We start from the raw sequence: 12,618 nt of genomic DNA, 5'->3' as shown, positions 1-12,618 counted from the left end.
TGGCAGTTGTGGACCTCAGGGCTCTTCCTGCAGAGATGCTGGGTCTAGGGGTGTTGGAACTGAGGTACCCTCAGTCAGGGGGGAAAAGACATAGGGTCCACGTGTGCCTGGTGGGACTCTTGAGCAGCCTGGGAGGCTGAGACTCCTGGAGTGTGTGTGTGTGTGTGTGTGTGTGTGTGTGTGTGTGTGTTGGGGGGGTGCATGGGGTGGGGGAAAGGTGTCCTGGCCTAATTCTGCACCTTTAGCTAAAAACTGATCTCACTCATGGTTAAAAGGCCTGGCTTTCAGCCTCGGCTCACATTCAGCTCCATCAGTTCCTGGCTTTGTGACCTTGGGCAAGCTCTGAGCCCGAGTTCCACACCAGGAAGGCTGGAGCAAATAATAGAACTGGCCGCATAGGGTTATTGGAGGATTAAAAGAAAATATATGCAAAGTGCATAGCACGGGGCCTATGCAGGGGTGGGAGGAGGGCGAGCGGAGGGCGAGAGGCCTGCCCCCTGGCTCCACCCCACTTGCCCAGGACTTGGAGGGGCCCGGCGGGGAGCCGTCTGAGAAGTGGGCTGCCCGCCGCCCCTTCCCCTTCCCAAGGCCCTCTCCTCTGCCCTCCTTGCTTCCACACCCCGCCCCGCCCCCAGGCAACGGTTCACTCTCTGCGCCTCTCTCAGGGCTGCCAAATTGGCCAAATCTCCGTAATGCTAAAAAATTGGCCCATTAGCCGGCAGGGAACATTGACAGGAGCGGGGAGCCGTGTGTACTGCCTGCCACAGATGTGCCAAGAGGGCTGGAGGGAGGGGGCTCCGGGGCTCCCCAGAGACGCCAGCAACGCCCAGGGAATGGTCAGCCGCCAGTGTGTGTGTGTGCGTGTGTGCGCGCGTGTGTATGGCCCTAGTCTATGCCAGACTTACTGCTGGGGGCTTTCACAACATCACAACATACCTGAGAGGTCGGTCCTGTAAATATTCCCATGTTACAGATGAGGAAAATGAGGCTCAGAGACAAAAAGGGCTGGGGCAAGGTGGCTCAGTGTGTATCAGGGAGAGGACCTATGTCTGGCGTGAAATTCCACTGGCCTCCATGGAGCCCCCATCCTGGGTGTCCCAGTGACCCCCAGATACCTCAGGAGCCTTGCTCCTGAAGTCTCTGCCCTCTGTCCCGTCTCCTGGCCCTGTCCCAAGGGGGTGTCTCACCGCACTGGGCAGCGGGCTGGGAAGTTGGTCTTGTTGGGATCAGCTATGCCCAGCTGCTCCTCAGGAGAGAGAAATGAGGTGTGGGGAGGAGGTCACTGGGTGCCTGCCTGGAAGAGGACGGGGGAGAGAGAGGTTCAGAGCTTCTGGCTGGCCCTCGCCTTCCCTCCTGGGGGTGCTTAGACAGGAGCTGCCCACCTGAGCCACTCTCCAGGCTGGGGGCTTGGTCATGGGACCAGGCTCTCCCCTGACCTCCTTGTTCAGGGTCTCAGACAGATACTTGGCTCCACTTTTGGGTAAGGAAACTGAGGCTTAAAGAGGCCCAGTGACCTGTGCACAGCTAGGAAATGGTAGCTCTGGCTTTTAATCCAGATTAGTCTGACACCAGAGCCTGAGGTTTTAATCCTATTGCTCTAGTGATGGGGGGCTACCTCACTGGGTGTCATGTCCTATTAAGGGACAGTTTTAATCCTGAAAATGTTTTCATTCATTCTTTCATCCCTTAAACGTTAAGCACTTCCTAATGCCAGCACTGTGCACTGGGGATACAAGATGAAAAGACCCTTCCGTACCCCCAGGCCTGGCTGCTCCACGCAGTAGAGATCACCCCGCCTCGCTCTGCAGACCCAAGAAAGTCCCCCTAATCTGTGCCTCTGCCCTCCCTCCCTTTCTGCATCTAGTTGTGTATAGATATGTCATTGCGCTGAGCTACATGGACAACAGGGGTCTCCATGCCTGCCCTTGAGAGGCTGAGGTAACTGCTAGTGGGTCTCGGGACCCCTTTGGTCCTTCCTCTGCAGTCCCCAACGTCCCCCCACCCCCACTCCCCACACACATCAGGCAGAGTGGCAAGTACTTGATGATGACGATGGTGATGATGACAGAGACGTTGATGATGGCGATGCTGATGGCGATGATGGTGGGTGGTGATGGTGGTGTGGGTGGGGTGGAGAAGGGGAGGATGAAAAGGACAGGGTGATGCAACTCCAGGTCCAAGGGAAGGGGAAGAACAGGAGAGAGAAAGGGGGTCCAGTGCGGAGGGGTGCTTTCACCTGCCCCACCCATGTCCCCGGCCAGCTCAGGGGAAGGCGGGGGCCTTGCTCCTTTCCGCCCTGACTCTGGCTGGGCACTGGGCTCGACTCTGGTCTGGCCACGGCCTCTTGGCCCTGCCAGGCATCTGGAGCATGTCCACAGGTCCTGAGGGACAGGGCAAACCCCGGCTCTCCTGCCCCAGAGGACCTGTCAGCAGGGGACCGTGGAGTCCAGAGTGGCAGGCAAGGTACAGGTGCACGGGCCTGGGCAAGGGCTCTGAGGAGGGTCAGGGCAGGGCCGTGGAACAAGGTGGGCTCTGTAGGAAGGGACAGTTGTGTGGGCTGGAGTGGGTGGGTTGACACAGTGCTTCTGAATTTGGGGTCAGACCAGTTCAAATCCAGTTCCAGCACCTACAGGCCGGGGGTCTTGCTGTTTCTTGATCTGAGCCTCCGCTTCATACACATGGGATGACAGTGGTATCCGCCGAGTAGTAATTTTTGCAACAATTCTGCAAGTTGGCAGCAGCTCAGCAAAATGCCCGGCATGTAGGAGGCACTCTGGAGATGCCACTGACTTCATTCTCATGGCCTCTTTGGCTGCAGCGGGCCGCGCAGATCCCGGCCAGCACTAGACCCCAGGTGCTCACCGCTGGGGGAGGGGCTGGGTTGGGGACTCCCGCCATGGGGCCTCTTGGCAGGTGGGCTGGGCTGGCCGCCTGGGCTCAGAAGGGCCACCTCCCCGTCCCCTCCCTGTGCCAGGCAGCCCGGCCCTCTATTGCCCCCACCTCCTGGCCTCCCCCTGCGCCCTCTCCACAGGCTGGTGAGGGCTCTGACGTGTGAAATAAAAAGGGATTTTAATTACCTCTCAGCAAAACAGCAATTAGAGAGAATCACCGCACAACAGCGGTCCCCTCCTCCACTGTCCCCGCCAGGTCTTTCTCCCCCTTTTCTCCAGTTGCCACCCCAGCTCTGAGGCAGGAAGGCATAGGAAGTCCTCTGATTCAGCTCAGGGCCCCTGTGCCCCAGGTCTGGGGATGGGGAGCCACGGGACATGAGTGGGTCTGTGCTAGGGACAGGGCAGAGGGGAGCTGTGCAGGGAAGCACCCCGATGGCCGAGGGCTGGTCACTCAGGTGGGGCTTCCCTGTGCGTCTGCACCTTGGAGACAGCCAGTACCCATATCTTCAGGGTCCACATGTGCCCTGGTACATGCCCATCTGTGTGTGTGTGACCACTCGTGTGTGCATGCAAGCGTGTCCTCAGCCTGGGGCAGCGCAACCCTCAGGATGAGCCCTCTGCACTGGGAACCGGCACAGTTTTCAACAGGCTTTTAAAATAATTGCCTGTGACCCTGAGCTGAAGCTCTCTGTCCACTGGCCTCCCCCTTCCCAGACCACTGCGGCCGGAGGGGTCACTTCTTGGTCCGTGGGCACAGCCTGCAGCCCCTGTGCTGCATTTGGGGAGGGGGCGGGGGAGGGCTGGGGAGGGGTGTGTCCCCACAGGTGGCCTGAGGCTGGGGGCGGTGGTGGTGGGTGGCTGATTGAAGAGGTAATTGCAGGCAGCAGGCCCTAGCTAATGCATGTTATGATTAAGCCCCATTACTGAGGGAGGCCGCTCAAGCATGGGGGCGGGGGCGGGGGGGCGGGGGAGGCTGATTCTGGGGGGGGGGGGCTGCGCCAAGGCTGACTGATAGTCCTCCTCATGGGGAGGGGGAGAGGGCTGCCACAGCCGCCTCTGCGGTCCCTTCCCCCCACCAGAGCTGTAGCCCACGGGAGCCTGCCCCTGAGAGGGGCGAGCCCGAGTTTAGAGGTGGGAGAGGCACCCCCCCAACACACACCCTCACCCCTGGGCAAAGGTCTGAAATCCCCTATTCTGTGCTCTAAGGGGCCCAACCCGCTCGGGTGAACAGCAATTTCCTGGTCATTAATCTTGGGGTTCCTGTGGCTGTCAGGGGCCCCCTGGCAACCATAAGTCTCCGTGCCGGGTAATATTATGTCTTTGGGTTGCAGAAGCCAGAATGGCCGCAATTAGATGGCTGACATCAGAGACCCCAGCCCCACCTCATCTCATTGGTTACCACGAGTGCCCATCAGGCACACCTCCTGCCCATTGGCTGAGGAGGGGCCAGGCCTGAGCCCCCTGATCCCCTGTGGGCCTTGGAATCTGGCTTCCTGGTTGGTGGGGAATGGGCCTCAGAACGTTTCGTTTCACGAGAAAGCGAAAGTTATTCACTTTCCCAAGAACACACGGTAAGGCCTGGATCAGACCTTGTGTTACCCTAGTATCCTAGCTTGGCCACTTACCAGCTGTGTGACTTTGCGACTGTCACCTAACTTCAGGGCCTCAGGTTCTGCCTCTGTAAAATGGAGATATAGTAGCATCTACGCCCAGAATTGCTGTGAGGATTAAACAGGACAATTTTTTTTTACCTTTGCTCTTTGCTCCTTTGTGGGAGGCAGAATTCTAAGATGCCCCCCGGTTTTCCTGGCCCCTAGTGTATGTGCACACTCTCCCCATCGTTCAAGCAAACACAAGTCCAGGTACTGTTATGAAGGGATTTTGCAGTTGTTACTAAGATTCCGAATTAGTTGAACTTAAGAGAGGGAGCTTATTAGACCTCATTACTCGGGCCCTTTAAAGGAGTTTCTCTGGCTGGTGGAGGTGAGGAAGACAGATTCGAAGCATGACAAGGATTCAGTGCCAAGGAGACTGTCCACTGATGACTTTGGAGGTGGAGGGGCCACAAGGCAAGGGGTGCAGTTGAGTTCTAGTTGCTGAGAACAGGCCCCACTTAACAGCCACTAAAGAAGGGACGCCTTCGTTCTATACCGATTCTGGCTCCCCCAGTGAGTTTGGAAGAGAAGCCTGAGCCCCCACCAACCCCGACTTCAGCCCAGTGAGGCCCCGAGCGGAGAACCCAGCCTCGTGGAGCCTGGACTTCTGACCGACACAAACTGAGATCATAAATTTGCTGTTTTAAGTTGCTCCGTTTGTGGAAGTTTGTTACACGGCAATGGAAAACGAATACCCATCTTTGGTAGTTTCTATGGAAGGTCCTGGAACATCCTGCTGGGGTGGGGGTGGGGTGGGGGGGAGCTTGGTGCTGGGCTCTGGGCAGCCCCAGGTGAGGCTGGTACTGTCGAACGTGTGGATGTATACCAGCTGCCGGCATCTCTGCGAGGGGAGGCGGGGAGGCAGAGATTGGCAGCCAGGCTTCCTGCTTGGGGGGCCAGTGTGGGGCTGGGGCCCCTGGTCTTCTGCTGGCTGTCCTCAGATCTGGCCTGTCGCTGCATCCACGGGATGTCTGTGGGGGCTTTGTGCCACTCACCACCTCAGCCCACAACCCTGGGTGGCTGGCTGTGGGTAGAGGTGGGCATGGATGTTCCCCGTGACACGCGGGTGTTCAATGGGAACTCTGATTCGGGCACTCTTGTCCTCTATCCCACAACTCCACTTCAGGGAGTCTGTGACAGGGCCCCCCTCCAAAACACAGTCTGCAGGGAGGTCCTAGCCAGGCCCTATGCCCAGCCCCACTGCGTCCCTCTGAGCCCCTCTGTCTCCTTCCCTCCACAGCCCTGCTCTCCTACAAGGGGCAATTAGTGGCCTCGGCTTTAATTAGCTAACGATCCCCTTCGGTTCCAATCACTTGAAATGATGATGGAGTGCTGGGGGGAGGGGAGCTCGGCCCAGTGACCCTGTGAAGCAAGGAAGAGGTCCTTCAGGTCCTGCTGGCTTTTCTGGGCTCTGCCCAGCTCCAGCCCACCCCCCTTCTCGCAGTCCCAGGCGATGGGCCCTTGGCAATCCCAGGCTCTGGGGCCTACCTTCCTATATGCCCCAAACACTTGTGGCTTTATTTGCATCCTTTTTTTTTTTTTTTTTAGTTTATTTTGAGAGAGAAAGAGAAAGAGAGAGAGAGTACAGGTGAGGGGCAGAGAAAGAGGGAGAGAGAGAGAGAGAGAGAGAATCCTAAGCAGGCTCTGCACTGACAGCACAGAGCCTGAGGCAGGGCTCAAACCCACAAACTGAGATCATGACCTGAACTGAAATCAAGAGTGGGACGCCTAACTGACTGAGCCACCCAGGCCCCCTATTTGCATCTTGTAGTAGGAGACCAGCTCCCTGTCATGGCCTGTCCATCAAACAGTAAACCCAAGGGGCCTGGTTGTCAGAACCAGAGACCCACAGGCCTCAGACTCTCTACCCCCTTTCCTCCCTGCCCCCCACTGCCACCACTCTGCTTTGACTCTGTCAATCTGGCTTCCCCCCCCAACTGCGTTGTGGTCAAGGTCTTGACACTCGGGCAAGGACAGGGTGATGGGAAAAATCCAGGGTCCCCACAGCTAAGGAAGAGAGACCATGAGAATGCCGAGTCATAGATAATGTCAGGTGGGGACAAATGCTGTACAAGATGTACCCAGGGCAACAGAGAGAAAACAACTGGGTGCTTCAGACAGGGACATCCAGGAAGAGCCCTTGAAGGTGGGGACATCTGGAAGGGAGGCCAAGGGTCTGGCTGCAGGCCCTGAGTTTCTTCCTGAGGTCTCTGGCCAAAGCCACCTTGGCACCTGCCTGGTCCCCTGGATTCAGCACCTCCCACCCGGCACAGTTCCTGGGCTGAGATCACTCGGTTCTAAGTGCCTTCTAGGTTCTAGGGCCTTCACTCGGGTTCTAAGTGCCCTGCCTGTCCCTTCATCTCCCGGCTGGTAGTGTGCGTGCCCCCAACATACTCAATGCAGCAGATAGGTTCAAAGGTCAACTTCAGGGCTGTGAGCTGGGTGAACTGGAGCACGTTTCTTTCCGTGTCTGCTTTTCATTTTCCTATGTGTGCACTGGGGTCCGTGACGGGGCCCCCAGGGGGTTTCGAAGACTCAGTGTGGTAAAGCAGGTGGAATGCTTGGCACAGAGCTTGGCACTTAGGAGGGTTCCATGTGTTTTATTATGGGGGTTCCAGCCACAGCACTGGGAGTGGCCGAGGCCACTAACTGTCCCTTGTAGGAGAGCAGGGCTGTGGAGGGAAGGAGACAGAGGGGCTCACAGGGACGCAGTGGGGCTGGGCATAGGGCCTGGCTAGGACCTCCCTGTGGATTGGGGCATGGGCCTGCTCCATCCAGCCCAGTCCATGCCCCAGGTTCTGGGCTGGGCACATAGGGGCACAGACCTCTCCGGCAAGGAGAGACTCTCGGGCAGGCTCCTTCAGGTAGGGACCTGCCCAGCCAGGGGGACTATCAGGGGATCCTGGAGAGGGGACTGATGAAGGACAGGAGGGCTGGGGATGGGGTATTCAGGCTGAGGGGATGGCTAGAACAAAGGCACAGAAGTGGGGGTTCAATCCCTTGGAAAGGAGGGACATTTAGGGGAGCACGAGCCAGGAGGCTGGAAGGGGGTCTGAGGCCAGACCGAGGAGGCTCCGGAAACCGCAACGAGGGGTCACAGAGGGTGTGGGGCGGGAATGGGCAGGACAGAGCAGCACCTGGTGAGCAAGCAGAAGGAAGACGCCACTTTCCTCCAGCAAGGGAAGGAGAGCTGAGGACTAGAACTGAGACAGGTTGGATGGGAAGGAGAGGAAGAAGTAAGGAGGCTTCCCAAGGCTGAGACGGGACCGTCCCTGATGCACAGAATGCGGAGGGGGAGGAGGAGAAATTAAAGATGAGCTGGGCTTGAAGTGCAGGGAGCCCCTGGGGCAGGCAGGTGCTGGGAGGACCTATGGCTGGAGGCTGAGTGGGGAGCCACGCCACCAGCTGGGACAGCCTTCTGGTGACGGAGAGGAGCTGGAGCCGGGGCAGGGTGGGCCCAGGGGGTGGGTGAGAGGCCGGGAGCCATGGAAGGCCTCAGTCTCTGATGACCAGACGGGTTGTGCGTCCTAGACAACATGTGCCCTCCCGTTGGGGATGTGACCCTGAGGACTGCTGGGTGGGAAGTGGTGCTGCGGGCCAGTGGGTGCAGGGTGCTAACCCTCACATCTGCGGTGTCCCATTCATTTAAAGAAATAGAGTGATGCCCAGGTGGGCCTGGAGGCTGAAGTGAGGGGCTTATGTGGGGGAGGCCTGGGAGGGCGACAGGTATGGAGGAGGGGTTTCACATTTGCCTTCTGCCCATTTGTGTAGTTTAAGTCTCTTAAAACAAGAATGTACTTATACATTTCTTTTAAGAAAAGGAAAAAACAGATCCAGAGGTTGGTAGGTGACCCCAGAGAAGAGTCTGTGCATTGTGGGACAGACCAGGTAGTGGGAGAACAGGTGAGGGGAGCATCGGGTGTGTGTGTGTGGGGGGGGAAGGAGTAGCCCCCTCTTGTCATCTGATGGGTCCCAGGGCCAAGGAGAAGCATGTGGAGGCTCTGAGAGCCTGGGCAGGTTTGTAGGTGGGGGCCCCCAGCCTGCAGACATAGCACCAACCAGACAAGGGAGGCTGACATCCCAAGAAGATGAGTGGCAATTGGCTAACGGAAGAGGTGACGGGAGAAGGGTGTTTCAGTAGCAGGACAGCAGGTGCTAAGGCCCTGAGGTGCATGAGAGGCAGCTAAGTTCCAGGAAATGAAACTAGGTCAGAGTGACCAGAAAAAGAGAGAGGGTGGAGGTGGGGAGACAGAGCAGGAAGGGCAGAGAAGGGTGGGAAGAGGTCACTGCCTCGTGGGCACACTAGGTATGTGAGTTCTATCGTGAGAGGTGAGGAGGGCCACCGGGAGCCCACGGCCCGTGGGGAGGCTGGGCAGCTGTCCAGGTTGGAGTGGGCATGCCATGGTGTTGGGACCTAGCAGAGAAGCTCAGCTAGGGGTCTGCATGGGGGTGATTCTTGAGCCCAGCTTAGTGAGGGCCAGGCGGTTTGGGGAGGAGCTACACCAGGCCAAAAAGCCCAAGTGCTACCCTTGAGGTCCAAACATTTGAAATAAGTGGGGTGCAGGTCCAGCCCTCCCTACCCCCCTCTCTGGCCAAAAGCATACCCCACTGGGAGCTCAGGCAGGAAAGATAGGCACCCCCTCCCACCATGGAGTCACCGCGACAGGGCAGAATGAAGGTAGCAGCTGGGTGATGGGTCATGTGGGCCTCTGGGGTCCCCAGGTCTGCTGTGGGCGCCCAGCTTTCCCACAAGAGTCTGAGTCAGCACCGTGGTGGCCGCCTAGAGGCTCTGGCCTTCCCCCGCCCCCTCCCCGCCACCCCGGCCACTTGGGAGAGTCATTTCATTTCTCAAATTAAAAATCCATTTTGTGCTGTGAATAATAGATGGGGTGAGCACTGGGAGGCTGGGCAGAGGACAGGAAGCTGGCTGGGGGGCGTTTTCCAGGACACAGAAGATACTGCAGAGCTGTCTGTGGTGGAGAGGGGGAGCTGGGTGGGCAGGGTGGAGGCGGGGGGGGGGTGGTGCGCATCTCGCAGAGCACAGGCAGGGGTAGGGGCTCCTAGGCCTGTGTACTGGAGTGGCAGGCCCAGTCTATCCCCACTTACATGCAGGCCAGAGGGGCGCCGCGACGGTTCTGATCACGGCTGGGCTCCAGGCTGACCCAGGCCTGGCTTCAGGTTGGCAGCCCCCTTGGAGTGGAGCATTTTGCCCCTCACTTAGTGAAGGCTCAACAGATGTGTCACTGGTGGGACCACTGTGGTCCCCAGGGAGTGGGCGGTCTTCGCGAACCCTTCCCCGGAACCCAGACCTGGTGATGCCCACCCAGGAGGAGTGGGCTGGGATCTGGTCTTCGGTCAGGGAAGGGGCTGAAGTGAGGGTTTCAGGACCAACCCGCACCCCTCCCCTCTGCTCCTTGCACACCCTCAGCCCTTCTCTCTCCAAGGCGGCTCTGGGGGCCGATGCTCCCCAGCTCCTGCCTCCCCGGCCCCCAAGCTGGGCGTCCCGTTGCCTGGCTCCGGGCTTGGCTGGGTGCTGCTGTGTCCTGTCATTCTCTTGCTCCTCAGTCAGGAGGTCACCTTGACAATCGGGTGGGTGGGGGGGGTATGGGGGGGAGGGGAGCTGGAACTGGATGCCTCAAGGAGAGTGCACGGGAGCTGGAGGCTAGACCCCTGGTGTCCTCCCCCACTTGCACTCAGCTTCTTTTTCTGAGAAGGGACAAAGGGCAAAGAAGCAAAGGGCCTGGTCGCTCTTTGCTGGTGGGCTGTATAGGGGGTCTAGGACTGAGCGCTCACGGGCCCAATCCCCAGGCCACTCTGGAGGGCCCTGGTTACCTTGCTCAGGGGCTGGGTTGTCCTGGGAGTCTCTGAGGTTGGGTGTCCTGTGGGGGGTGCGGTGCTGAACAGAGCAGGCAAGATGGAGTGAGGCAGGCAGGTAGGGTGGCCTGGCCGAGAGCGGGGAGGCAGAGGAACAGATCAATGGCAGCTGGGAGTCTGGGAGAGGGATGGCCAGGAGGGGGTCCGAAAGAAAGCTGACCTGGCAGGGAGGAGGGGCTGAGGGCTCAGGTCCCCCACCCCCTAGTGGCTGGCACAGCAGGGTCCCCAGGGAAGCCTGTTTGCTTTGTGCCTTTCTGTCGGAAGAGAGTCGGCTCCCTGAGACAATATCCATTTTTATATTTCTTGGAAATTTCACGGCATTCATTTCAGGGAAAATAAAAGCTGTCATTGCTGGAGAAATGATACCAATCAGGGCCTGAAAAGGCTGGAAAATTATCCTCCTGGAGACGGAACGTTGAGGGAAAAAATGCAGATTAAAAGCACAAAGAACCACTTTGCCACCGCCCTGCCCTCCCCTCCTCCCTTACGGAATCACCACATTTTACATAATTCTACCTCTCCTCAGTAGAATTAATTGGACCCAAGAAGAATGCGTGGGGCAGAGGAGGACCCTGGGATGGCCGGAGGTGGAGGCAGAGAGTATCCAGAGCAGTGGTATAGAGACGGATGGATGGACAGACACAGGAGAGGCAGCATGGGGGCAGAGGAGGCCACTCAGGGCCAGGGGCCCAGGACCCAGGCTGCTGAAAAGCCCCAGGGAGGGGACAAGGTGATGGGTCCTTTGAGCCCTTGTCTTGTCGGTGTTATCAGCTGGGGCTCCATGGCAGTCTTGGACTGTCTCGCTGTTGAGGCCAGTCCTACAGGCTGGAACTGGCAGGTCTGGGAGCACTGGTGCCTTGCAGGGTCCTGTGATAGGAAATGAGAAAGCAGAGATACTCGAGAGAGACAGTAGCATTGGTCCAAGAAGCCCCGAGATCCCTGTGCCTCACATGGCCAGGGCCTGAGGGTACTGTGGTGAGCCAGGCAGAAGCGGACCCTGTTTCAGGGGCTGGGGGCCGTGGGAGGGAGGTCCCACATTAAAAAAGCAAGTTGTAAGGGAAGAAGGTGGTGGGTAACCCCCCCCCCCCCCCCCCAGCCAGTCCCCTCCCTCCACCAGTCTGCATGGCAGGGGCCTGAGGCCTACATCTGAGGACAAGGGCTGCTGGGCAGATCAGCCTCCCTCCTTGTTCTCGGCGGGGAGGGGCTCACACATGACTCTCCAGTCCTTTTCTCTCTTCCTGGCCAGGGACTTCCAGAGCAGTGGGGGCAGAGGCCAGCCAAGGATTGGGGGAAGGGTGCAGTTTCAGCCCTGAGGCCCCCTTCCTGGTTGCATGGCCAACCAAAACCCCAGATGCCCTCCCGCGAGGCCTGGGTAAGGTCAGGGCTAAGGGAGAAGACCAGAAGGACCACGTATTGAAGCCTGCTCGGTGCCAGGCACCTTGCCAGGAGCGTGCAGGAGCTATTTCAGCACACCCCATAGTCTTTCTGGGAGTTCTCCCCGGGCGGTCTCCAGTCCTGTGGGCTCGGCTGGGACAATCCACGCACCTCCTGATCTCCAGCTTGAGCCCTTTTCGGCCGGCGGGAGTGGGGGCATCGGATCAAAGGGGAACCCTTTCCTGGGAATAGCAGGCGCCCTCACTCTTCCCGGGACACAGTTGTACCTGGAATCCCCGATCCCGGAGCCTGCGCAAGACCTTCGGGAGCGTGTCCCGCAGCCGCCGTCCCCGCCCCCGAGCTGCCACCGAGCTGACAGGTAGCTGGGATGAAGGGTGGAAGAAGGAGGGGGCGCGGGGGGCGGGCGGAGGAGGGTGGAGCCGCCGGCGCGCCCCCTCCCTCGGGGCCGGCGGGCTGCGCGGCGCGCCGGCAGAGGAGGCGGCGGGCGCACGGAGAGAGCTCCCGCCCGCCCGGCTCCGCTCCGCTCCGGCTCCGGCTCCGGCTCCGGCTCCGGCCCGGGCTCGACCCGCTCAGTTCCAGCTCGGCCCGGGCGCGCACCTGCCGGGTAAGTGGCATCCGAGTCCGCTGCCGCCGCGGCCAGCAACGCGGCCACATCCGCCGCCGCCGCCGCCGCTGCGCCGAGCCTCCAGGCTTTGTCTGTGTCCTCGCAGCTCCGGCTGCGGCTGCGACTCCCGGGCTCGGCTCTCCGGCTCCGCGGACTGAGCGGCGAGGCTCCGCGCCCAGAGTATGGGGCGCTTGGGGTC

This window comes from Felis catus, chromosome C1 (genome assembly GCF_018350175.1).
Source record: "Felis catus isolate Fca126 chromosome C1, F.catus_Fca126_mat1.0, whole genome shotgun sequence".
Classification (NCBI taxonomy): Eukaryota; Metazoa; Chordata; class Mammalia; order Carnivora; family Felidae; genus Felis; species Felis catus.
The sequence above is the reverse complement of the archived record's forward strand: the minus strand, read 5'-3'. Positions refer to the sequence as shown.